This window comes from Ambystoma mexicanum, chromosome 8, assembly GCF_040938575.1.
Source record: "Ambystoma mexicanum isolate Mex_15411 chromosome 8, UKY_AmexF1_1, whole genome shotgun sequence".
NCBI lineage: Eukaryota > Metazoa > Chordata > Amphibia > Caudata > Ambystomatidae > Ambystoma > Ambystoma mexicanum.
Window position 1 is genome coordinate 342,144,051 of NC_090929.1, and position 27,754 is coordinate 342,171,804.

At 46.2% G+C, this 27,754-nt stretch overlaps 1 protein-coding gene across 4 annotated transcripts in view; it reads left to right on the forward strand.

Annotated features, from left to right (window-relative positions):
• Positions 1–27,754, forward strand: part of LOC138471918 (ectonucleoside triphosphate diphosphohydrolase 8-like) — a 222,317-nt gene that overhangs the window by 24,941 nt on the left and 169,622 nt on the right. For all 4 annotated transcript variants that reach the window (XM_069609790.1, XM_069609788.1, XM_069609791.1 and 1 more), the window contains exon 2: positions 4,725–4,808. The gene's annotated coding sequence lies outside the window, so the exon portion shown is untranslated. The remainder of the gene's footprint in view (positions 1–4,724; positions 4,809–27,754) is intronic.

Sequence of the window (27,754 nt, forward strand, 5' to 3'; positions counted from 1 at the left end):
ACAACCATTGTTAAAATATATATTGGGTTTTATTTTGGATCTTAATTTCAATTGAACATAAATAATAAACATTACACATTGTAAATTTGCGGTTGCAGCACATCCAGGGAAAATCCGCGGTATTGTCCACTGTCGCTGGGGAAATGTTGTCTAATGGCAAGTACCGCACAGGCAGGTATTACTCTCCGAACGCGGTGTCCGAGCCTCCCGTGAAGCCACCAAGTGAAGCAACGATAGGCCACCAGCCTGTACCACCTGTGAAAATGAAAGATGCAAACTGTATTAAAATGACAAAACTTTCTTATCACTGTCGATTCAGGCAAAAAATGTCATTCTGCTTTAAAAAAAATTCTATCTAGAAAATGCTCAATATGGAACCAATTTACATGCATTCGAATGATATGTAGATGTAATTTTATATGTGTGAGACGACCATGACATAGTAGTGGCATCACTGGCATCACAAACAGAGTATACTTACTCGTTACTCGGATTACGCGGACGAACAGTGCCGCGAAGTTCGTGCATAAGCACCATCATCATCCTCAACACGGTCCGTGAGAGGCAGGCTTCCCTGAACTCTGGCAGCTCAGTGATGCATTGCGGACTTGGCTCTCCTTCCGAAATGTAGGCCAGGCATCCCGAGTTTTCTTGGCAGCAGCAGTTCTCCTCCTCAGTTGGCATTAGCTCGCACCGATTGCACGTGCACCAGGTGGAGACGCCGTCCATGCGACATGGTCCAGGCTCTTCATCCGTTGACTGGTCTTCCCAACTGCCGTCCGAATCCCCATCGTTTTCGCGTGCTTGCCTTTCCAGTAGTTCTTCCTCGGTGTACTCGGGCTCGTACATATACGGCATTATTGTAGCCATTATGTGGTAAAGAAAGTAAAATAATTTATAGCGGTGGTACTGGTATCTGTTCACACGGGCTACAATCAATGAAGGTAGCTGACCAGAGCACAGAAACGAGTCACAGAATACTCAAAGTAACACAGTGAGAGGAATGGATTCGAAAATCTGCTGCTGTGTGTTGTGAAACGGTCTGTTTATACTTATTGAGGAAAGAGGCGTCCTGCCATTTCCATGGCGACACTTCATTAGCTGAGGCGCAGCGATTGTTGACACGAAACGGGAAATGGGCGGTATGCGTCTGCTGATGTCAGGCTCAGGGGCGGGGGATTTGATTTAGTGCCGCAAAAGCAGGTGAGCCAGGGCGATGCGGCAAGTGAGAGGATTATCATAAAATGGCGGATGTTTTCGAGTGCGTTAATGGACGAAAAGTCGGGTAAGGTCCATAGGAAAGTTTTCTACGATCTACCGATTTATGCTTAAAAACACATGGCCGAACCATAGGAACAATAAAAAAAAAGTCCCGGAACTATCCTTTAAGTAATGAGAGGATACTCGTGAATCCTGGGCAACTCGTGCAGTTGGAGAAACAACATATAAGTAAAGCATTTCACTAACTCCTTTGTTCCCCAGGCAGTAGGATTAGTTAGCGAAGGGCCCATTACTGTTAGAAGCACTGCCGCTGCCTACGAGTCATAACATTTTAACGTTACTAATAAATATACTGAGGTAAAGAAACCACTTCTGTTTCATAGATGTTGTAACGTCAGCAACAAGCCATAGGGCTTGTGCTGAGTCACATGCGTGTGCATGTGACCCGCAATAATAAAGCTGCTGAGCGGTCTTCTGCTTGGCAATTAGAGACCAAGCCTTTGTCAGAGTGGTCATTGCAGCTACATGCTGCCATCCAGGCCGTGGCCCTACCAGGCCGCCGTGCCCTCCAGGACATACTCACCATGTGGGGGTCAGAGACCCCGGACCCCTAACATCTGGTGACAAGGTTCTCTGGCCCCACGTGATGCTGGGGCATCCTCTGGAAAGAAAATTTAAAAAAAGGAAAGGAAAGGACATAGGATGCGTTGTCGGCACCCTGTAGCGGGGAGGCAGGACATGCCCAGCGTCGCCTCAGACCAGCTTCCGGAGCCCCCTCACGCCCAACATGGTGCACTGTGGTTGTAGCTTCTCTGGCACTAGCTCCAGCAGTGGGAGTGAAGATGCGGCCCGTGGTGTGGTGCCGCAGAGTGCCCCATGATTGACTCTCCAGTCGGGGGCGGGAAAGTGGCCAAGGTGTATCCACTGCTTTGGATGGGTCTCCCGCCGGATGGAGGAGTGGGGTGTGAGGACTGCCGTCACATTGCTCCAACACACCTGACTGGGGCAGTGTAAGTGGCATGCTCGCAGCCAACAGAAAATAAAATGAAAATACATCTCCCACTTGGGGGAGCGACAGCGGCGTGTGCTCACCGCCTCAATAAAAGAACAAAAGAAAACATGAACCTCCCTCTTCGGGGGAAGGGAGTGAAAGCGGTGTGGCCACCATCAAGAAGGAGCTCTGACCTGGGGGAGATGCAAGCGTGGCGCTGCCGCTTTGGCGGAAAAACAAAAAGTAATTATTAACTCATAACTCTCCCGCCTGGGAGAGAGAAGTAATGAAAGGTATGAATCTGTTATTTGTTTCCATGACCATCAGTTTGGCTTTAGAGCATCCAGAGGCACAGACACTGCTGTTCTGAACACCAGTGAAAACCTGCTCTCAAATCTTGACTCTAAATCTCCTTCTATCCTCATTCTTCTCGATCTCTCTTCTGCCTTTGACACTGTTAACCACAACATCCTGATCCCCATCTCCATGATACCCTGTGCATCACAGATCTGGCTCTGGCGTGGCTTGCCTCCTTTCTCTCTAACCATTCTTCCAGGTGAAACTTGGGTCCTTTCTCTCCACTATCACTTTCTCCACTTGTGGTGTCCCCCAGGGATCTAACATATCCCCATGGTTCTTCAACGTCTACATGGCTTCTCTGTCCCACTTGATCTCTACCTTCAACCCTAACTTTCAGTGTTTGCGGATGACGCACAGCTCTCCTTCAGGCTACCCTCGGCCTCTTCCTCCTCCTCGCTCATTCCTGACTGTATGTCCGCAATTCAGTCTTCGTATGCTGCTAACGATCTCTGCCTCAGTGCCAGTAAGACTGAGATCATCCTCATGGGACCCAGGCCCCCGCTTTCCCAATTTGCCACTGGCCGCCTCCCTTGGCTTCTGCGCCCTTACCTGCCAGTGAGGCAAAAAACCTTGCAGTCATTTTTGACTCCACTCTCTCCTTCCCTTCTCACATCTCGGACATCTGCACCTCCACAGAGGTACTCTACCTTTGCTCACCTTCTCCCAAAGGCTCACCATCCCCAGAACCCTGGTTCTCTCTAGGCTGGACTACTGCACAGCCTCTTTCTCAATCTACCTACTTCTACTCTCCGCCCCCTACAACTAATCCAGAACACAACCGCAAGACTTACCATTCGCTTCAAGCCCAGGGACCACATCTCTCTGGCACTGAAATGCCTTCACTGGCTCCCCGTGGCTGCTAGGATCAAGTTCAAGACACTCTGCATACTCCACAAGGCTTTCTGGGGCCATGCCCGCACTATTTACAATGCTCTCTTCCTAAATACTCTTTCTAGAGCCCTCAGCTCGGCCTCCTCCAACTCTCTGCGTGTGAGCCGTTTTTCCAAGCAGAGATTTGGGGGTAGATATTTATCCTCTGCAGGTGTCTCCCTCTGGAACAACCTCCCTGCCTCTCTCTGCATTGAGCCGGAATGCCCTAAATTCTGGGAAACTGCTGAAGTCCTTCCTTTTCTCTTCCTCTTTCTCTCCCTCTCCCTTGCTAACCTCCCCTCTCTTTCTCTCCAGCTTCACTGCTCCATCTCTCCCCTAACCCTGCTCAGTTGTGCTGACTGGTCGCCTGGCTCCCCTCCAGAGCCTCACAGGTCCCAGGTTCCCCCACTAGTCTTTGCCCTTGCCTCCGGGCCTCTTCGCTATGCTGTGCACTACTGCACTTTGAGTTTTTGTTCCATGAGAGGGGTAACCCCCACTGCACGTCAGCATAAGTTCCATGAGTGATGTAGATCTATGCACTTGACCATGGGCCCTGCTGGACTAGGCGCACTTGTTTCCCCCTGCCCCCTCCCTTGCACCTCCGTCTGTACACTTGCATGACCTGAATTTACTAGGCCTAGTAAGTTCTGTCTGGTTCCCCCTTGGTCTTCCCTCCCATATCTGGTTGCACCTGAAACACTTCATGCACTTGCACTAGGAGAAATGCAGTCAGGCCTAGTACGCTAGTAACTCTGTGTTAGATCATTCGGAAACTTCAAGGCCTAAGAATGACTATTGTTTTTCCCTTGCTGCCTTACCGCCTTGAAGCGCTTTGAAACACTTCACTTGTGTATAAGCGCTATACAAATAAGCAATTATAATTACTCTGTTCTCTAGGGCCACAATGTTCAAAAAGGATCACGACTTTTGATGCAGTGTAAACAACTTTGTAGAACCCTAGACCGTATGAAAGAATGATTGTGTGTGCACACTGTTCTGCACCCATATTTCTGCTACATTTATCCAGGAAAAAAATTTAAAAATATTGTTGCATTCTATTTAAGAACTGAATTCCTATTGGATTCGGTGACGGTACTTATTGCCTGGTTCATGCAAGGGCGTTGTTTTACGTAGTACATTTTATGCCCAGTCTTGCTTGGTATTTATGATATAGTTTACCCCACGGTGGGGCATTTATTTATTTATTTATTTATTTATTTATTTATTTATTCTTAGCAATGCAACTCTTAGCAGGGTTTATAATACTGTGTTTTGTGTGCAGGGCTGCTTAACCTTTCCTCTACTGTTGGGGATTCCGGAGGACATCCATCAGCATCGGTCCCAGTGGAGACGCTACACCATTAAGGTATGAACTTGTGCTACTGATTGCTTGAGACCTAGGCCTTGAGTTTAAGAAAGGCTCGGGTGCGCGCTTTTTTTTTTAGGATATATCTGTATTTTGTGGTGATTGCACCTGCTCTGTGCATGAAAGACCCTAAGATTTCATGCCAACCTTTTAGTTAAGCCAGTCCCACAGTGTTCTCCTTTTACGCTTGGCGGTAAAATAGATGAAAAGTTGTATGTTTGTAGTTTTTTTAAAACAATTTTCAAAAGCCTATTATAATCTGTGTAAGCAACATTTATATTCATGAACGGTGTGTAGCTCATAGGTTAGGCGCTTGACTCAGACATGTGGCCAGCTTACACTTCAAAGAGGGCATGAGCCCCCACACCCACCCACCAGGAACGAGGATCTAACAAAGAGGACCCAGCGAGGAGGTCCCCGTAAGGAGCACGCTGCACCTACGAAGCAACCTGCCCCCCCCCGCCTGCAGCCACAAACAAATGCTGCATCCAGCCCTGCCTGGGCACCCCATCACCTCCACGGCTTCCCTGGCCCCCAGTGTCTCCCTGGGACCGCACGCGCCGACATATACCAATTTCAAAATGTCGGGCGCGATGCGGCACGAAAACGAGGCTCAGACGCCTCTTCGTTGCTAAGCAACGCGCGTTTGTATCTCATACGAAAATACAAACATCCGCCGGCAGGCGGAAGAGCCGGCGGCCATCCAAAGGCCTCTTAAGGCCAGTCGAGCCTGTTTGCTCCTGTTTGCGCTCTGTGACGCGCTCTCGGAACCAGCCCCACATCTGGTAGTGTGGAAAACCAGCCCTGTACCAGTACAAAAGGAGCCTGAGCCTGGGACCCGCACCTCTGCCCTCCCCGCTCTAGGTAAGCTGCCACTGCTACTGTACCACATAATTGACTACTCAAAGTTGGAACTCTATACCTTTTTGCTCCCACACACAGCCCCTCCTCTAGCAAAGCACAATCCCCAACTTGCCATATAATGCAACTCCTTACTATGCTAACTAATCCGACTCTAGGTCACCCATCCACCCCCTGTGCACCCTGCTATGTTATGAGCCTTTAACTGCTAAAATCAAATCTAGGTGACTCACTGCCTGTGCACCCTGCTATGTTTTATGCTTTGAACTGCTAAAATCAAATCTAGGTGACTCACTGCCTGTGCACCCTGCTATGTTTTGAGCCTTTAACTGCTAAAATCAAATCTAGGTGACCCACTGCCTGTGCACCCTGCTATGTTTTATGCTTTGAACTGCTAAAATCAATTCTAGGTGACTCACTGCCTGTGCACCCTGCTATGTTTTATGCTTTGAACTGCTAAAATCAAATCTAGGTGACTCACTGCCTGTGCACCCTGCTATGTTTTGAGCCTTTAACTGCTAAAATCAAATCTAGGTGACCCACTGCCTGTGCACCCTGCTATGTTTTATGCTTTGAACTGCTAAAATCAAACCTAGGTGACCCACTGCCTGTGCACACTGCTATGTTTTATGCTTTGAACTGCTAAAATCAATTCTAGGTGACTCACTGCCTGTGCACCCTGCTATGTTTTATGCTTTGAACTGCTAAAATCAATTCTAGGTGACTCACTGCCTGTGCACCCTGCTATGTTTTTATGCTTTGAACTGCTAAAATCAAATCTAGGTGACCCACTGCCTGTGCACCCTGCTATGTTTTGAGCCTTTAACTGCTAAAATCAAATCTAGGTGACCCACTGCCTGTGCACCCTGCTATGTTTTATGCTTTGAACTGCTAAAATCATACCTAGGTGACCCACTGCCTGTGCACACTGCCATGTTTTGAGCCTTGAACTGCTAGAATCAAACCTAGGCGCCCCATCGCCTTGCATACCGCTAGTGACCTATGCTTCCCTGTCTGATTGCCAATATCAATTCCAGGTGACCCACTGCCCGTGCACCCTACTAGCTACCCAGGCGGACGCTGCAACTGTACTAGAGCACAGCCTGCCTGTACTGGATTAGTGCCCCCATTCCAGGTGCCCAGACAGCTCACTGAACCCTAGCGCTACCCACCCAGCACCCACCAATATAATGCTAGCACTCCTCACCATCATCATGTTCCCTTTTTGTATAGTCCCTAACATTACACCATGCACCAGAGGACACTTCATCAAGGTTGGCAATGGATTAGTTAGACCAGGTTGTCCACGCCACTTCCCCATCCCCTGCCCCACCCCTTTCCTCCCTACACTTCCCCCCTTCCCCATACCATCTTCTCAGGCCCACACTACACCCATCACCATCAAGAAGGAAGCAACCTCAGACATCCCGTGCCTTAGTCCTAACCCGCCTACACACCATCACACCATACCTAGCTGCATTAATGACACAACCTCACCCATCCTGGGCATTGAAAGACTCTATAGACTCATGTCTAGAACCAAAATGTCCCTACGAGATACCACACTCACCACTTCACCCAATACACTGACCAAACTAAACACCACACCTACTAATTTCCAACACAAAAGATTCCATAACGCTCCACTCAAACACCAAACCAATAACAAAACCACTGACTCTTCCCCCATCGAAGGTAACACACCACCCCCTGCCCCCACCTCCACCCTCAAAACTACACTCATCAATGCCCGTTCACTAGGTGCCCATGCTATAGATATCCATGACCTCATAGAAGACCAACACCTTGATATGCTGGTGGTCACTGAAACCTGGCTTCACCCAGCAGCAGGACCACTTCTAGCCCTTGCTATACCCCCAGGATTCAGCATCCTGAGAACAGACAGGACAAACACCCAAGGAGGCGGAGTTGCCATAATAGCCAAAACCTCCCTGGAAATCAGAGAATGTCCAATAGAACAGATTCAAGGTTATGAACTCCTATTAGTCAAGTATACCTCCAACCCTAAAAGCTCCACCAACCTACTAGTGGTGTACAGAGCACCTAACAAAAACACACACCCTGACTTGGACATCCCACTACTCCTAACGCCCCTCATCAAGCCTAAAACCAAATGCATAGTCCTCGGTGACTTTAATCTAGGATACAATGACCCCCTCGACATAGAAGCATCTACATTCTATACAGCCATGACAGAGATGAACTTCATACAACTGGTAGATAAACCCACCCACTCAAAAGGAAGAACCTTAGACTGGCTTCTCACTCTTAACTCTCGAGTCACCATTGACTCCATCCTCCCAATCAACTGGTCAGACCACTATGCAATCAACTTCACCATAGACAACGCCAGTACCGAACACATCACCCCAAAAAAACCAGAAACATTTGAGACTAGAAATATCAAAAAGCTCTCCTCCGACAAACTCACTCCAGCCCTGAGTGCCTCCTTTGCCCATATGGTTCTAGGTACCAACAACCCCTCCTACCTAGCAGAACAATACCAACAATGCCTCACCCAAACCATCGACCTACTTGCACCCATCACCACCAAAACCCGTAGACCTGATAAACGCTCCTTCTTTTGGTTTAATGAAGAACTTATAGCCTTAAGACGCACAAAAAAATCACTTGAACACCTTCATAAGAAAAACAACACCCCAGAATCGGCATCAGCCTTCGCCGAAGCCAACAAAACCTACAAATCAGCAATAATCACTCAAAAAGCCAATGCTTTCAACCTCCGCATTGCCAACGCGTCCTCAGACAGCAAAGAACTCTTTACCATTCTTAGAGAGCTCGAAAACCCCTGTCAAATCTCAGCACCCTCAAACGCTAGCAAAGATTGGTGCACCACCATTCAAAACGCACTCTCATCCAAAATCCTCCTACTTCAAAATAAAATCGATAGTAAAAAAATACTCCTTGCTGACAAAACTCCTCCCACAATATCAACGACCACCTCAAACGCCACTACTGGTCCCCCATTCCAATTCTCACCAGTGACCAACAAAGAAGTCTTTGACACTATAACGAAACTCAAAGCCTCCAACTGCAAGGAAGACCAATTCCCATCCCATCTAGTCAAACTATGCGCCCCCACTCTCACACCTATCATCACTGAATTCATCAACGCCTCCTTCCTCACTAACATAGTCCCCACCAGTATCAAAAAAGCCTGGGTGACACCACTTCTAAAAAAACCTTCCCTGGACCCAACAATACCCACTAACTACCGACCTATCACAACGGTCCCATTTCTCTTAAAAATAATCGACAAAATAGCCTACTGCCAAATTCAGAACCACTTGGAACAACATCACCTACTAGGAGACCGCCAGTCAGGTTTCCGCCCCAACCACAGCACAGAGACAGCCCTTCTCGATCTGAAGATCCAAATGGATGCCACCAGAGAAGCAGGTAAACTCTGCCTTCTGATGCTCTTGGACCTCTCAGCGGCCTTCGATCTGGTCGACCACGACAAACTCTGTAACACTCTAGCAAACAACTTCAACCTAGCTCAGAACGCTACCAACTGGATCAAATCCTTCTTGGCTGATAGGACTTCCAGAGTATCCATCGGCAAAGAATCAGCAGACCCAGTGTCTGTCCCTGCAGGTGTGCCGCAAGGCTCCTGCCTATCCCCCACTTTGTACAATGCCTATACCAAGCTTTTATTTGCAGCCCTGGATGCCCTGGGTGTCATCTATACTAACTTCGCTGATGACACCCAAATCCTCATTCCTCTCTCAGGCAACCATGAACAAGACTCCCTCCTGGTTAACCAAATCTACTCACTCATCCAAAACTGGATGGCTAACAACAGCCTCTGTCTCAACGACGACAAAACCGAGCTCCTCATACTAGGCTCCTCCAGCAAAATTAACACCCTTGAGCCCGCCTTTAAATCATTCACCATCGATGGAACCATTATCCCTGTTCTTAAACAAGTCAAGACCCTCGGCGTGTACTTAGATGCCACACTATCCATGTCTAAACAAGTAAACACACTAGCCTCATCCACTTCCTACACCTCTAAACTCATCTCCCTCAGTCGTAAATTCCTCTCTACCAGCAACTGTGTTACTCTAGCCAGAGCACTCATACTGTCTAAGCTAGACTATTGTAATATCCTATTCCTTGGCACCTCCAAAGCCAACATAGCTAAACTTCAACTCATGCAAAACAAAGCCCTCAGAGCAGCTTTAGGCATCAAAAAATCTGAACATATATCCAACACCAGAAGAGACCACCACTGGCTCCCCATACAAGCCAGAATTCAATTTAAAACCCTGTGCATCACCCACAAATGCAGGGCTAACAAAGCACCCATATACCTCAACAACACAGTCATGATGAAGCCCCAGACCAGACTCCTCAGGTCCAACAAAAACGCATTCCTTGAAACCCCCAGATACAAAAGAGAGAAAGCAGGGGGCAGCAGCTTCAAAACACTGGCCCCCAGATATTGGAATGCGCTACCTACCCACATTATGAATGAAACCTCATTCCCCAAATTCAAAAGCCTCCTGAAGACTTGGCTCTTCAACAAGTTCTAATTGAAGCAGTGCACTAATCCCCTCCAATCAACTATTTCACCTGACTGCTTTGTATATTAGTGTATTTTATTGATTCCTACTATTGTATATTTCTTGATTGTTATACCTGTACACCTCTTTGATCATTATAAGATTGCATTATCCCATTGTCTGTAACTACGCCGTGATACCCCCGGGTCTGGGCGTATAACAAATGTAATAAAATAAAATAAATAAAAATAAATAAAAGGTTCGAATCGCAGTATGGCTGTCTCAGGTCTTCATCCTTCCGAGCACAATAAAATGGGAACCATTAAATCAAGCATTATACAAAAACCGAATGTTTCGCTTATGTTTGTGAGCTATCATCGAATTCAGGTTAGACAGCTCAGTGAGATAACCATTTGCTGCAGAGATCTGTGTTCACACTCCAGGTCCTAGCTAGGCTTGAATCCCAGCGCCGGTGATTTAGGCAATGGTGCATTGAGTGACATTAAATTGGTTAAAAACCATGGATGTTACTAACATGCTACAAAGTGGCTTGCTCTGCCTAAGCAAGCGCTATTTGCACAACCTCTGCAATTCCTTATTTACTGGATGTGCTTGATATAAGTTTGTATCCTCTCTTTTGTACCTTTTTTCGCGGCGCTCTCCCTGTGAAGAAAATCCAGTACAAGCTACTGTTTTATTATAACAAGTAAGACCGGTTTTCCAGAGCAAACACATTGTGCTTTATAGTCTGTTTTGTGAGTCGTGTGACATTTGGGAAAATTAAAACAAAGTTCACAGCCCTCTAACTTCTCTCTCTTCCACCACTCTCTTTCATATGAATGCTCTCCCTCTCTGTTTTCATTGAAAAACATCTTTTTAACTCTTTAAAAAAATTTTTTAATGAGCACCTTTTCAGAAACCCAGAGGTTTAGGTTAAACTCGTACTTAATATATTGTTTCCCATTTTTTTGTATGATCAACTTATTCAACGTGGGCCCAGCTATCATAGTGCTAAACACAGAACATACAACTTGTACAATAAAAACTTAGAAGAGTATAAAATTAACCAAGGTGGCGGGGCCTTGGGGGAGCTTAACGTGGAGATGATCCTAACAGGTAAGCTTTGAACTTATTCCTGAAACTAAGATATCCCAGAAATAATTCAATAACAGAGAATGGACCTCCACAATCAGGGGGCTTTCCAGTGAAGAGAGTTGTCTCTGTTTATGATAGCTAGAGCCACCTACTTCCAACTGGACCAAATTCAGTTTACTTTGCTACCAGCAGAAGGAGCTAGCTTGGCTGTAAGGTAAGAAGGCAGGTTACAGTGGATGGACTAGCAGCCAACAGTAAAAGGACCGAGCTTCTAAGAGGAGTCAATGGAATTGGTGTCACGTGATCAAACGTGTAAGAAGGTTTCAGTACAGCACAGCTTATCACGCGGCCAAACCTCGATAACGCATGAGCTTGGAGTGACCTTCTAAAATGGACCACTTGAGGTTTCCTCAAAAGATGGAGCTGGAACTGGCCGGATTGATGAGGATGCCGAACCCTTTGAGTGTCCTGCGATGCATAGATAAACTTCTGTTACCAGGCAGATGTTGACATTCTAATTTGGAGAAGAGTTGGTGGGCGGGAACTGTCTCCCTGCCCCCAAAAGTCCTGGGAATCCCCCAGGAGAACATTTTATTTTTGTGCCGGCACTCTAGGCCCCCAGGAGAAGGGGAGGCATCAAAAGATTAAGGTTCACCTGCCTTGGTTTGAGTCCATCAGGAACCATTGCTGAACTGAGAGACAACACTCACTTGCGTGGTGAAGGTAGAATTCAGTCTTGTGGAGCCATGACAGCCATCCAGTTTTACGAGCCCTGAGACAGTCCCCCGATTGTCTGAATAGCTCGTCAAACCTGAAGGTATTTTTATTTTATAATTGGTTATTTATAATGCGCTTAATACCGAAGAGGTTTCTGAGCACGGACCCAGGTTTCGAACCTGTGTTGCTCTGTGTCGCCTTGCGCCGCCTTGCGCATTGCCACTGAGCTATATACTACCTGTGCCGGTTAGCGTGATATCATTTGAATACCAGCGGGCAATGATTCCAGTGGTACCCACAAAGCTCCATATACGTATTTAAGATGATGGGAGAAGGCTACAAGCGGGAAAAAATTGGGTAATTAGTAATGGGAAACCTTAATTGTCTACCTTCATCGTTTGCAGTGGATTGGCCAGGAAAGTGGTTGGTGAACCTGCACATCACTGCTATTATTATTATTATTGTTATTATTAGGCTACTGAGTGCAGACCTAGCTCCGGGAAGCAACAGAGTGCTTTATAATTATAGATGGAAGAATAAGGTTAGGGAGCACAGAAAAAAAGGAGTGGGGATCTAACAACAGGAGAGGTAGAGCCATAGTCTGCAATGGATATACAAGTAACCAGAGGAGGAAACAGTGGGGATCAGATTGCCCAGTCTCAGGTTAGGTGGGGAGTCGATACTGACCTCAGTATGTAATGTAAAGTGGTCTTAAATAGGTAAAGAAGGCATGTTATCTATAGTAGACGCAGGCACAATAGATTTAAGTTTAGAAAACGTTTATTTGGTATTTGTGGTTGGGTTGGTAGAATTTCTAACTGGCCCTAACTCTAGAATGGGAGTAGTCCCGACCATTAAACAAATAACAAGTCCAAGTCAGTCTAGTCAAAATAAAAAGGCCTATACTAACAAAACTAACCTTGTCCTCCTTCTCAAATGACAAATGTGTTCAGGGAATACAAAAGCAAAAATAGTGTCTTAAAAGAAATGTCTGAATGGCTTAGGTAACAACTCCCTTACCCACATTCAGCAGCACGGGGTCTCGAGAGTTTCTTAAAAAGGAAGGGTGGATGGCACAGTTCTATCAGTCTTGCACATTTTGGCTTACTGGTACTATTCAACAGTTCAGGCTTGGGCTTCAAGCTTTTGGCAATTCTATCAGTTCCTTAGGCTTTGTCCGCCTTGTCTCAAATACACAGTTCTGCTCTTGACTATTACTTTGGCACAATTGAACACAGGCTTCCCTCTGCCGGCCTCAAGCCTGTCTTTCTCTTTGTAAGGATTCCCTTCCCCACGTTTTGTCTTTATATCATTTTACTGTTAAAGACTTTAAAAACTGCAAGGATTTTACGTAGACATCTGCATGACACTTCGACCTCTATTTAAACAATTTAACAATCATTCTCATCTCGCAACAGCAATGCCTCTTGGTGCGTGTAGTTTCCCATTCTCTTTACTTTGCCCTCTAGGCCTCTTTCAAAGTTCACATACTTTGCTTTTCACTTATTAAACTTTCATTCGCGATCGTGGTTACTTTCTTGCCTTCGGTTCCCGTTTTAATACACTTCAACTCAGAACATTCACAGAGTCTTTCGAATGTGCGATTCCGCCCCACAGGATCGCTCTGTTACTTTGTATACTTTCCTTACAATTCAGCAATTGTCCTTTCCAATACGCGTTTTACCGGCACACGCGCAACCTTACAATTTGTTTCCGTTACTTTTGATTTTAACACAAACGGGACTTTTGTTGCCTTCGATAACTCACCAGTCATGTTAATTGGGTGTTTTTCATGTAACCGTCAAGGCCGTTACCAACGCCTTCTCTGCTCCCCCCAACTCTGTCGTTCACCCGGGAGGGTAGCGGGCCGATTTGAAGCATCTTGAAGGTTTCTCCTTTCCGCTCACTCGGTTTTAGTCCTTGGACGCTTATGGCTTCCCAAAGTGTGGAATTCTCTTGTTCTTCGCAACTCCCGATCAGTCCCTTGGCCTTCCAACTTCCATAGCCTGGTTCTCATCCTCAAAAGAGCTGCTCCTTCTTGTACCCAGCCTCGCTCAGAGCGTGCCTGTGTGCACCACTTTTTATCCTGACAGGGAGTGTTAACAAGTAGCAGGTGTGTATAGTTAGGATTACGTGCCTGACTCTGCCTGGTCTCATTAAAGGGGCAGAGCCATTGCAAGTCAGTAGATGTAATCTTTCTGGCCTCATTCCTCATCTTACTTGGCTCAGTAATGTTGTCAATGTGAAGTAGGGAGGAATTATGGAGCTTTATTTTCCCATACAATAAGCAGGGATAGGGGTTAGATGGGTTGTGGAAAAAGGGGGATACTATGTCTCACAATCAGGTGCTTCTCTCCCCTCCTACCCAGGTGATCCTCCCTCGCTTGTCCACCCCCAGTGTTGGGATCCAAAAGCGATGGCCTTTCCCTGGCCACCTGCGTACAGGAAACCCCTGGGGACTAGATTGTGAAACACCCTCTCTTTTTTTACATACAGCACTCTTCTGCCAATAATGTTGGCCTCACTGAGCATGGTTCCGTAAGAAAGGAAGGCAGGTTGTGTTAGTTGGATAGCGGGAAGGCAGATACAGAAACCTATGGTGTTGATGGATGAAAGTCGGGTGCCTGTTACCTGAGTGTCAATATGAAAATCTCTGTTGTTTGTGGTTGGTACCGACTGGGCAGGTAAGTCATTTTTTATTTTTTGTTTATTGATTTTGACAAACAAAGAATGATTGCAGCAGTCAATTAGGCAATGGTAGTTGTACAATATATGGTGAAGCGCATGACCAAATGCTTCAAAATACACATAATTAAACACTAGAACCAAACAAAACAACAAAGAAAAATTCCCCATGCATGTTAACCTAGGCTCTGACACTGAGCAAGTGGTTCAATAAATACAGTGGCAGAGGTATATCAGCATGGGTACTGCAGGGGTAACAGGATGACAATAGAACTTAATTAGATTCAGGAGGGGGATGGGGGTGCCGAAAACGTACACATAAGAAGACACAATTACCAAGTGACAAAGTGTTCATGTGGGCTTATCGTCAGATGAGTAAACAAGCATTTTCCAAGATTCATAGGAGTCCCCAATGGTTTCATGTAGACTATGTAATGATCTAGCCCACACATTAGTTTCAGCTTCACTCCAGATTTCAAGTTCACGGTACCACTGTTTTATATTGTGGGCCCCCGTTGACTTCCAGGACACAGCAATGCGACGTTTAGCAAGATTGCAGGTCAAATCCATAAATGTAATGATATGTTTGTGGTTGCCATTCCTAGGGTATGCGCCGAGAAGGCATTCCATCGAGCCCCAGTTTTATCTAGCAACGCCTGCCCTTTTGCAAGCCTGTTCGATGCGAGACCAATATGCTTGTACCTTTCCACAATACCTGAACATGTGGATTAGGTCACCAAGGGCAGATCGGGTGCTTGCCTTTGTTGAACTTAGCCACTCTACTGGGTGTCATGTATGTACAATGGAGCACATTTATTTGGATTAATTTAAGGCAAACATTTCGAAATACAACTCTAGGAAAACTGAGTATCCATTCCCACTCACGCTCTTTGACAGTTCCCAAGTCTGATTTCCAGTGCAATTTCAATTTAGTGCCCCAATGGTTAGGTCTGTTCAGCAGGCAGCAGTATAGTCTGTAGACAGGCCTCTAGCCATCCTCCGGGGTAAACATCAGGGTTCGTAGTTCAGTTTCTTCTGGTTCAGTAGGCCACCCACTCCATTTACGTCTAGCCACACCTACCACTTTCATGTACTGTAGAAATTGCCCTTTGGGTAGGCCAGTTTGTTGGGCTAGGTTTTCAAGGTCCCCAAATTTACTGTCTTCAAAACATATCTCCCCAAGTGGAGATACCTGATTCTTCCCAGCACCTTGCAACCGCAAGGTCTTCTCTATTCCTACACACGTAATTCATATTGGGACATTGGGCGAGTAAGGACATGAAATTTAGAGCAGCTTCAATGTTCTGGACCACATCTACAAGTAATGGCAAAGAGTGTAAGTAGTTGGGCAGGAGCCACAGCATGTCATTGAGGTGGGCTGGAGCTACCAATTGCTGTAGTAACAGCGTCTCAGAAGTGATATAGTCGGATAAACATTTTGTTACAAAGCTGAGTTGAGCCACCAAGTAATACAATTCCAACGTTGGTATTGCATGCTGCCTTCTTTGTAAGGCAAGCGCAATACTGCAAGGGCAATTTTGTGTCAGGCAGGGCCCCATAAAAATCCTCTGAGCAGTGTGTCTAATAGGCGAAAGAAGGGGCTTTGATAAAGTAAAGGACATTGGTGAAGTAATACAAAAATCTATTGAGGACAATCATTTTTATAATTGCTATTCTGCCCATGAGCGAAAGCAGCAATCAGGACCAAAAGGACATAGATTTTTTTAAGGCCTTTTACCACCCAAAGGGTGTTACGTATGTGTCCTCTGGAGTATGCATGATCTGAACGTGCCAGGTATCCAAAGGAGCACGTTTCCCACGGGAGTCCCAATTCCGGCAAAGCAGCTTCACTCACCCCACAAAGACCAGCCAAAGGAAAGAAGCAGGACCTCTTTCTGTTGAAGGAAATCCCAGAAAGTGTTGCAAAATTGTCCAGTACATTTACAACCATTGGTAGGTTGTGTTGTGGTTCACACAGCTAGAGCAAGACGTCTTCAGCATATAATGACACAAGATGTCTACTACCACCTACAATGATACCCGCCTCAAGGTATTCCTGGCGCAGGTAGGCCATGGGTTCCAGAGCCAATATATACAGCATGGGTGACGGTGGGCAACCTTGACGAGTCCCCTGCTGAATGTCTCACACTTCAGATGCATGTCTACCAGACTTGACCCTGGCTGTAGGCGAGGAATACAGCAGCCTTATCCAGCGAACAAAACTCTCTCCCAACCCAAAGCTCTGTAACACAGCTAACAACCATTCCCAGTAAACAGAGTCGAAAGCCTTGATCTTGTGAAGTGATGCCACAACACAGTGCTCTGTACCTGTGTTGGTTTGTTCAATAATATGTTGTATTCTACAGAGGTTCAGAGAGGTGCTATGGCCAGGGACGAACCCAGTTTGGTCTATGGGTATCAGGTCTGCAATAACTTTACAGAGCCGCTCCGCTAGTACTGTGGTCAGTATTTTCATATCATATTTTATAATGGCAAGAGGGCGGAATGAGTCACAAATGTCCATTGGTTTCCCGGCTTTAGGTATGGGGATTACCAAGGTTTCTCTCATACTGGCCGGGAGCATGCCTTTAGCGTATGCTGCTTCATAAACCTTTAGTAACACTAGAGCTAACGCTGAGCTGTATGCTTTATAGAATTCAGGGAGGAGCACATCACTATGGTCGTTTTACTTGTAGTAAGCAATGTAATTGCTTTTCTCACCTCCTCCACCGTGATAGGTTGGTCTAGTAGGGATTGCTGTGTGTTTGTAAGCCTCGGTAGTAGAATAAGGTAGAGAACCTCTGCCACTATACCAGGGGATACCCGTTTATTGTGTTTATATAGCTGAGAATAGTACATGACAAAGATATCATTGATCACACTCTGGGACCTCCATGTGACCCCCCCATATTCATCATGTAAGCAACTAGTGAGAGGTCTAGGATGTTCTCATTTACAAAGCCATGACAACAGCCTTCCGGGTTTATCCCATTCTGCGTGTGCCTTGGTGGTTTGCGTGACGTAGTCAAACTTAGACAACCTTTCCCACACCTGAAGGCAAAAAGTCTGGGTCTTGGCTAATGTCTCTTCGTCCAACTGGAGGCCCGTGTGCCGGGCCTCCAGTTTACGGATCTTTTCCTCCATGGCTTCTAACTCCTCCTGCAATGTCCAATGGATACCCCTAGCACTAGCTATAATTTCTCCTCTGGTCACCACCTTCATGGCTTCCCATATAGTGCCCCACTCTTACATGCGCCCTACATTGTGCTCTAAGAATTCAGAGAGCGAGGCTTGTAATTTGTTTTTAAAAGTTTCGTCAGTTAGGGCACCAGCAGGCATGCGCTACATCGGAATTGGGGGGGTCTAGGGTTCCTAATGTTCCATGTGATCACTAAGGGGGAGTGATCAGATATCGAACGTCCCAAATACTCAGCAGTACAGATGTCGGCCATCTAGTCGGAGCAGTTGGACGTCGACTTTGACCTGATCTATCTTTGTCTTCAATGAGGATCTCAAATGCCTATTGCAGCCAGGACCTGGTCTTCTTGTGGGACTTTTTCTGGGATGCGACAACCGTGCTCTGTGGGGACTCTCTTTGTTTGCTTTGACTGGAAAACGAATCCATGATGGTTGGTTTTCCTTTGTTTTTGGTGGGTGACATTATTCCGGACAGCAATCAAGACAAGCTGGGGTGTATGCCCTAATAAGTATTCAAATGTTCTGTAGGTAGTACAGGTTACGTGCGTGTCTCCCGGTGGCGCTGTGCAAAGTAGCACATTCATGTGATCTCAAAGTACAAGCATTGCAGGTGCCGTAGGTTGTGGTGCTCAGGGAACCTCCAATAAGTGTGTTGAAGCAGCAGGAAGGACGTCAGAGCGCAGTGATGCTTAGCCCAAGTAGGGGTATATGCCCCAATACGTTTTTGAAAGTACCGTGGGTAGCAAGGGTTAAGTGAGTGTCTACTCATGGCACAGTGCCAGGTGGCGCTTTTGTGTGGACTCAGAGTCCAGACATTGTGAGGGCCATTGGATATAGTGCTTGGGGAAACTCCGCCAAGTGTGTCAAGGTAGAAGGAGGTAAGTCAGAGCACAGAGATTATCAACATCGTCTAGTCTCTCAGGCAGTCACAATTGTCCTCACGCAGAGACCTGGATTACGGCAAGACGTTACAGTACAGGGCCTTTGCAGTGGGCCAACAACTATGGTGCTCTTAAGTAAGGAAGTGCAAGCTTGCAAGATTCCTCACAGACAAACGTTTCCAAAGCTTGGTAACAGTGGTGGCACTCAGCAGGACATCTGGCTCCAGTGAGCACCCTCTATGTGTGGTTCAGGTGCCAAGGGGAGAGGAGGGAGAAGTGAGGGATCCCAACCCAGTAGTTACACTGCACAAGGGCAGTATTAATAAAACGTGCTCCCCGGCTCCCGATTCATAGCAGTTAACTTACGGGGAGAGATGCAGGTCTTCATACAAGAGGTCCGATGACCTCGCAGGCATGAATGAAGTTGCTCCCGCTTCTCTGCACCTCAGGCTGCGTTGTGCCGGGGCAGATCTCTTTTGCTTGCAAGCGCTGGCTCCTGGCAGTGTCTTAGGTGAGGGCAGCGCGTTCCTCATAGTCCGCGCACCGTGCGGCTGCCGGCACCCGACAGTGGGGAGCCATAGGAGGATTATGCCCACCTCCAATTTCAACCAGGGTGTCATTGTGGGGTAGGATCTCAGTGCGGGTGCCCCGGGAAGTATACGCATGGTGCAAGTACGTCTCCGTTGTTCCGCGACTTTCACATAGTCACTGTGATGGCCATCTTGGATCATCCGAGCCCAAATGTTCAGCGCGATTTTCTTTAGCACAGTGTCTCCGATTTTTGTCAGGATGAAGTTGATCAGCCGGGCACTGGTATCCGCTGCAAGAAAGTGCCTATAGGTGCCACGGAAAGCTGTTACTACCGGCTTATTACAGGATCAGAAAGGATCACAGTAGGAGTTCAGTGGGATCATAGCCTTAACACATGACCCAGGACACACACCCCCACCTCCAGCAGGTCAGTCATATGGGCAGCCCCCGGATTGTGGAGTGCAAAAATGAACAGCATGGTTGTTGATAGAAGATGGATTTGGTCTGAATCTGTTAAGAACACTAAACCTAGGAGGTCATCCGTAGAGTCTTGGAGGTGTAAGGATGCAAGATTATAGTAGTGAGGAGCTGGTTGTGGAATGAGGGGTGGAGAGTGGGGTTGAAGGTGTTGTCACTTCCTGGCTCTTGGTGGTGCATTTCACTCAGATTAAAGGTGCAGCTCCGTACCACGCAGGAGAGGTTCATTGAATCAGCTTAGATGCCCGCAGAAGGTAGTGCCAATAGTTTTGAAAAATGTCTGTCGTGGATAAGCCCATGTTTCTGTGCACAGTTTATATTCAATTGCTATAATTTTCCTTTTATTTCAAAGTTGTTGGTTGAAAAGCCAAATCTTGAACTATTTCGTGAAAGTCAGGTGGTTCTCCTTCTGGCGTTTCACAGTTTCCCTAATTACTAGGGATGTAGGCACGTGATGGAACTATGCCGTAATTAGGCATGTGTAGAAGTCAGTTAATCTTTCATGCAGATGTAAGGAGCAAAGTACTACAAGAAAGCTCCTAATGTGTTTGGTATACAGGTAAGTAGTGCACAGAATGAAATCTGGCTGTACGCTAAGTGCTCATGTATTTATATTAAGTTAAACAGTTGTTATAGAAAACTGTAGCAATACAATTGATTTAACCTAGCCATGTGCTAGGTAGCAGGCCAATTCAACTATGCATTAGTGGTCGAGTATAAATCAGTTATAAATCTGTTATATGCTAGATATACTTGGTTGCAGTGTAAAAGCCATAAAAGTGTGAGGCCAATGCTATGTTTAAACTAGCTGTGTTGTGTGTATGTGTGCACCAACAGGGTCTATGTGGCTATGTGCTTGGTATGCAGGCAATTACAAAGAGTTAATGTAGCTATTTGTTAGGTTTTATTGTGTGTTTTTATTGTCATGGATTAAAAAATTAAACCTTTCACAAATTACATACAGTGTTATGTATGCAGTGAACGGTATGTGTTTGCAAGATATTGAGAAGAACTTTATGTTCTTGAATTGAGTGCTAACAAGAGATTGCACAGTACCAGGAGGTAGGGGTTGCCAAAATCCAGTGAGTGAAGGACAACATAAACATCTTGCTGGCTGGCTAGCTCTTTGTTATGTCGCTTCCAAACCCCAGATAGGCAAGTATTAAGCTCTCAAACTCTATTTGGAAAAAAGTAGACAAGCATGTTTTAGTAGCTTTGTCAGTCGAACCGTACCATCCTTTCCTTCCCTCTTATCCAGAAGGATGCACCTTCCTACACAGTCTGTTCTTTAATAGGCCACACCCAGTGTTCAGGACAGGCAGTCCCAGAATTGATATACTGGAGTTTGACTTGCAGTATACTTTAAGGTGGGTCCTGGCAAAGAAGTCAACAAATGGAATTGCCAAAGGACATCTCGAACCATTCAAGTATCCCAATATCACATAGTATGCTAATTTTCCTATTCTTCAAATCTGCCTTCTAACCCATTCCAGTTAATCCTGTGCACATCACAACAAATGCATCGTTTTTGCAACATACGTTCAGATCTACGTTAAAAGACCCTATTCTAAAAGCTCGAGTTACAAAATAGCAGAGCCGACTTACTCACATTTTGTAACTCAAGCTTTTCCGAATGTGCCTTTTTGTCCCCCGCTTTACATTTAATGTATGCGTGGGTCCCATGCCTGCTGGTCCTAGAGACCCAAGCTGATGATGCCCAACAAGGCGAAAACATGTCTGGGGATGTTTGTGGTCTCGTGCAGAAGGCATGTTACCTAGCAGTTCGGGCTGGACTACCCCTTTGGGGGTGGGACCAAGCCTGATTTGCATATGGTCTTTCCCATTTTGTAATGGCTTGGCAAGCGAAGTACAATGGTCTGGAGGGTTGCCCAGAGCAATGCCAGAGGTTAAAATGTATTATAAACCTTCCAGCCATCACCTCTTTTGTTTTGCTATTGTCACCCCGAGTGGGACGGGTATGCCCAGACCTGGGTCCTGTGTCTGCTGGGCCTAGAGACCCAAGCTACTACTCACTGATAATGCCCATCAAGGCTGAAAAATGTCTGGGGATGCTTGTGGTCTCGTGCAGAAGGCATGTGACCTAGCAGTTCAGGCTGGACTACTACCCCTTTGGGGATGGGACCAAGCCTGAGCTGCATATGGTCTTTCCGCTTTTGTAATGGCTTGGCAGGTGAAGAACGATGATCTGGAATGTTGCCCAGAGCAATGCCAGAGGTTAGGATTTATTATAAACCTTCCAGCCATCTCCTCTTTTGTTTTGCCATCTAACAACAGTGCCTGGCAAATGTATAATACTTATAAACCAGCCAAAACTGTTGGCTTTGCCAAAGCTTGTTTTTAACAGAACTTCAGTGAAGGACATGCATAGTGCTCACAAATTGAGTGGCTGAAGGCAGACCTGGTTGAGACATTTTTATTACACCAATAGCAGGTTTACAACTCCAATGAAGTCATTAACTCCTGGAACACTGCTTTGATTAAACAGTGGCAGGCCCTTGAGAGCTATATTTAATGGTAAGGCTTGATTTGAGCGAGCTCAAAGAGATCCCAGAAGGATTTGTTTTGGGCAGTGAGGGGCAAGAACAGGTGGGAATGGTCATAGCGATTAGCATGCAATGGGCAGTCAATGTGTGGACAAGTAGCCATACAACACCTGAAAGTTGTGTATCCCCCCCTCACTCAGATGACATTTCTCCCCACCTCTACTTTAATGCAATAGTTTTGGCTTGTAGGTGTTGCAAGTGCCACCTAATAGCACCAACTATAAATATATATAAGTAAGGAGCCCTGATGCCAGTTAGCTGCTCCATTATGCAGAACAAATGCATCCTGGTGAAACCTTTGCTACAGGTGCAACCATTTTGAAGGAGAGGATTTCCAGTTTAAGTTGATGAACAATTTGTTAAATGCTGATGTGGAGGGCTTCAGTTGCCATGGTTGGTGCATTGATATTGATGAGTTTTGTATTTGTATGTTGCATTACACTGTGCTTTACATTTCTGTTGTCATTATGTTGTACTGTGCTTGCACATTAACAAGAGTGGCTACAGCGTATAGGGTAGTTCAGTGCGTTTGCCCTCCTTCTATTTCCACTGCTCTTTTTTAAAAGGTAGTTAAGACGTTTGATGTTTTTGCATAAGGGGGTTAACATAGCTGGCCCCTTAGTTAGGTGATTTAGCAAGAGGGAGTGGCTGGGTGATCTGCACATTGTGTTGCGTCTTCTTCCTTCACACTTGTTTGTTTTAGGCTTTAGGAGTGGGTGTCTCTTATGGTGTGCTTTTGTTGCCGAGAGTGGTGTGAACACTTTTGGGGAATATTGGTGTTTGTAGGAGCAGTGGAACTGCATTGTTGGTTTATGGACTAGGAGCTGTGTTCCCGTTCTCCCAGCCCCGTTTGGGTCCTTTGATGGCCTCTGTAAGGGGACCTGGCAAGATCCAGTTTAGGTTGCGGAAGGGCCGGCTTCAAGGGCTTTCAATTTTTTTAATTGCAATGGGGCCAGCGCCTGGGATGGAGGGGCGCAAGCAGCTGCCCCTTGTTGGCAGTTTGATGACACAGCAACATAAACCTTTATTTCGGATATTAAATGTACTCTGTGCAGCGCTCACGTTACAGGCTTCCCTCTGCAGGTCGCCACTTCTCTGAGCTTTTCAGTATCGCGGGATTCTTCACACCGCGTGTGTGCTGTTTACAGGGCCTTTGCTGGCACCTTCAGGCCCTCATCTGTATTGGGATTTTCGGTATCCAGCAGCGTTCTTCTCACCTCATTGCCATTTTATTTTATTTTTTTGTTCAGCGCTGGCCCTACCCAGGGGGTCTCGGAGCGCCTTACATGGTTCAAAGTTTGAAAAGGTGGGAGTTGAAAAAGAAGTTACACAATGTTTTCAGGAAAGGAAAGGAAGATTGGGATAGCCATGTGGTAGCAGTGGAGGAGGGTATGTTTTGAGGCTCTTTTTGAAAGTGGTGATGGAGTATGAAGTGAATATATGGATGGAGAGGGAGGGTGTTCCATGCCCGGGGTGCCCAGTGGGAAAATGCTTGTTTTTGAGTGCATGTGGGTTTGCAGAGTGGAATGTGTAGAAGGTGTTGGCTGGCTTGCCTGGTATTTGTGTGGGTGATGGGTTTGAGTTTGTCATGAAGGGAAGATGGAGTGTTACTCCGGTTTCATCCATATTAGCCCCTTGCTGATAGAGCGATTCAGCTACATTTACAAAGCTATTTTCAATGTATATCGTGTTTTGGCTGCTAAAATAAGGAGACCTAGGATGAAAGTATGGCCACTGGAAGGACTTGGCAACCATAGTCTAAAGCTGAGCAGGAAATACTTTTTGGATAAGCCCCTCTCAGCCAGGAGCATGTGCGAGCCGGGACAGGAGTAGTCACTCATTCACTTCCAGCCAGATCATAGGTGCACATTTTCTATTTGTCCATGGAGCTGTTATTTGTGTTTAAAAGGCTGAAGGGGAAAGTGAAGATATCAGACAGGGCGTTCATATTTTATGGCCAGTTTCAGTGTTGCTGCCTGCTCAGCAGTGCCCGACTCAGTGGTGGCAGCACCCCAGGCAGTGAAAGAAACATTTGCCCCCCTGCCCTGTGCCCCTAGTCAAAGCGAGGATCGGGGGGGGGCATTTTATTTTAACTCCAAGCTCCCGAACCAGAGCAGTGAGATAAGCACTGGAATAGGGTGCTGATGCAAATGCATCAGCACCCTATTCTAATTAAAACTGCCCGCTCCCATGCCAGAGCAGGGAGGTAATCACCTCAATAGGGTGCTGATGCAAAAGCATCAACACCCCATTGTTATTAAATGTAATTGAACACAGACAGTTCTCAGTCTCACTGCACTGAACAGTACAATAGTTACAGGTGTTCCAAGTAATTCAAAGAATGAGGGATTTCTCATGAGTCCAATGAGTTAAATAACGAAGTTGTCTAACACGTGTTTCGAGTCATCACTGACTCTTCATCTGAGGCTGAAAGTTTCAAGAGCCCAGGGCTTACTTTCATTTCATTCAGTTCAGCAGCATTGCACAGAGTTCTGCAATTGCGAAGCAGTGAGAGAGTGCATCTGGCACTGGCCACAATATACTTAATTGGTTAGGCTAGCTCTTGAAACTTTCAGCCTCAGATGAAGAGTCGGTGTTGACTCCCCTGCTGGAAAGCCCGGCTCCAGCACAAGAGCAGAGCACATTTAATTTCAATAGGCCACCTGGCGGGCCTTCTCCCACCACGCCAGCTCGGGTGAGCCCTTGAAAGACTCCCGCGAGCTGGCGTGGTGGGGGAGCTAATGGCGTCCCGGGCGGTCGCCTTAAATGCCCGGCCCTGCTGCTCAGTACCCTTTGCATCTCACACATAGATGCTGCATGTGTTTAGCACCATTCCAGATCCAACCTTTCGAGGCACTCTTTGGATAAACATACCCAGCCAGTTATTTGAATAAAAAGATGGCGGGATTGATATACAGGGACATTTGTTTAAGTAGCATTTTGTGCAACACTCGTCCTGCTTCTAAGAGCTATAATAAGGACAACGTGATCTGATGGCAATTTAACTTGTGACTACAAACGTTGCACACATGTCTTCGGAAAGTGCTTTACCCGTAGAGCAATCTTACAACACCCTTTCACGTCTGTAGTTTCAATGTATTTGTTCATAGTCTTGCAAGGAGACGTGTGAGTGAAGTTTTTGTATGTGCATACCAGATGTGTGTGTGAGGAGATATGCAAATACAGACTGTTTTTATTTCATAAAAATAAAAAGATAGCTCGCTGGGACTCTGCGTCTGCTGCAGAGACATGTCTAACATGCAGAACATATAGATTGGAATCCCAGCAACGTCTAAAATTGACTTAAATGTGACCGAGGTTAGAAGCTCAAATCGGGCACTGAGGATGAAATGACGTGCATTGAAAGGTCTTTGAAAGGTCTGAAGCCTCAGCAATACTTTTGGATACATCCCTCTCAGTTTAGAGCAGAGGTGTTCAAACTGTGGGGCGCGCCCCTCTGGCATCCCAGGGGGGCGCCAGAGCCCATCATGAAATGTAAAAAAATATATATATATATATATTTTTTTTTTTAGATTGGAGGAAATGGGAAATGGGAAGGGACAGCTCACATGGTCAGACTGACAATAAAACGGTCTTAGGCACCAATGAAAAAAATGGCCAGCAGTTGCAAATGAATATTCAGTCCTTTAGTCACATACTGTTTGAATAATACCCAATGGGTTGTTTTTTGTTCAAATGTAAACAAATTGTGATATTTAAAGAATATTTATTCAGCAACAATGGTGAAAACTACTAGCTGCATAGTGAAGTAACTTGTCAAACTGCACACATTGGCCAAAACAGTGGCCCATTTTGACTGGCCTACACTAGCATTTAGCATTTTTGGTACGGTCATCGCCCTATTGCCCAATAGGCCAGTCCAAGCCTGCCGGCTCTTCCATAATGAGTGAGGGGGCGTCCACCCACTGGCCACCTCACCCATTATGGAGGAGCTGAGGAGCCAGCCCAGTGAAACACGGAGCACTCCCTCAGCAGATTTTTCCATTTGAGGGAGTGCTCCTGGGCTGGCTGAACTGTCAAAGGGAAACACTGTTTGCCTTTGACAGTTCATTTCCCCAGCCGCACATGATCACTGAGCCATGCAACGCTGGGCGTGTTTTGCTTTGCAGAAGGTATGTTTATGGTGATTTATTTTTTATTCAAATGTGTATGGATGTGTGTATGCTTGTGTTATGGGATTGTGGTGGGAGCAGGTTGGGCAGTAGCACTGGGATAGTAGTGGGAGTAGGGTGGGGAGAGCCCAGGGTTGTACTGGGAGTAGGGTGCGGTGACGGCACGCAAAAGTTCATAGCGATTTCTACATACTGTCCATCTGGCACTTTTGGGGGGGCCCGGCCAGCCCAAAGTTTGCTCAGGGGGGGCCCAGGCCAAAAAAGTTTGAAGAGCACTGGCCTAGAGTGTGTGTTAGTCTGATCCGATGGACTGCAAGTACCAGAATGCATTTGATTGCTATAGGAAAACTAAAACAGTTTCCATTTGTTGTCATCGACCCCGGGATGGAACTGCTTTTCTTTATAAGAATGAAGTGGAGCGTGCTTTAAGACACTCGTGTAAAGGGGGCTAGCATGCATATTGTATGACCTGTTTTAGTTCTGCGCGCTCAGTGCCCTTTGCTTCTGCCACATGTTATGAATACCATGTATACAGCAGTCTAATCACCTGCAATGTGACTTTACAGTGCATACCTGGTAGGGGTGTAGGAAGGCGTGATTTACAGGCATAAAAAGATAGTTTGGGATTTAAGGACTTTCAAATAAACTCCATTAGCAAAATACAGCCATGATAGACCCAAGGCGATCTGAAAAGGGGGCTACTTGAAGTTGGAAGACTATGAAGGATCCAGTCTCTGGCCCTCGAGTGACTTGGTGTTCTAGTGGGAGGTCCTCCTCCAGGAGCACCCACTGAGCAGGCAGCGGACAAGGGCCTAAAGCCATAGGCCAGGTGCAAGTGATCCAAGCACGGAGAGACCGCCTTGTGGATGTCGGTTATTTTGGCGATTCAGTTTCAAAAGATTAAACCACATTTATAATGTTCTGGGTCCTCGGCACTCTTTCTAATAACATGATCTGATCTGGAAGGTTATTTCACTAGGAAGCGGGGGGGGGTGGGTGTAGGTGGGGGTTATGGAGACGCTAATGTGTGTAGCATTGTGTGCCACATTACTTCTGCTTTCTAGCGCTGTATTATGGATGAGGAACTTAGTTGGCCTTCGCGGTGATTGGAGACGTCACTGACTGCAAGCTGCACACAGCTCTATGAAGGAAGCTCTTAAACCGTTGGGTTATCTTGCAACAGAGGAATCCATTTTTAACACAGCATGCACAATGTAGATGTACTTGATATGTAGGCATGCAAAGAGTCTAAAG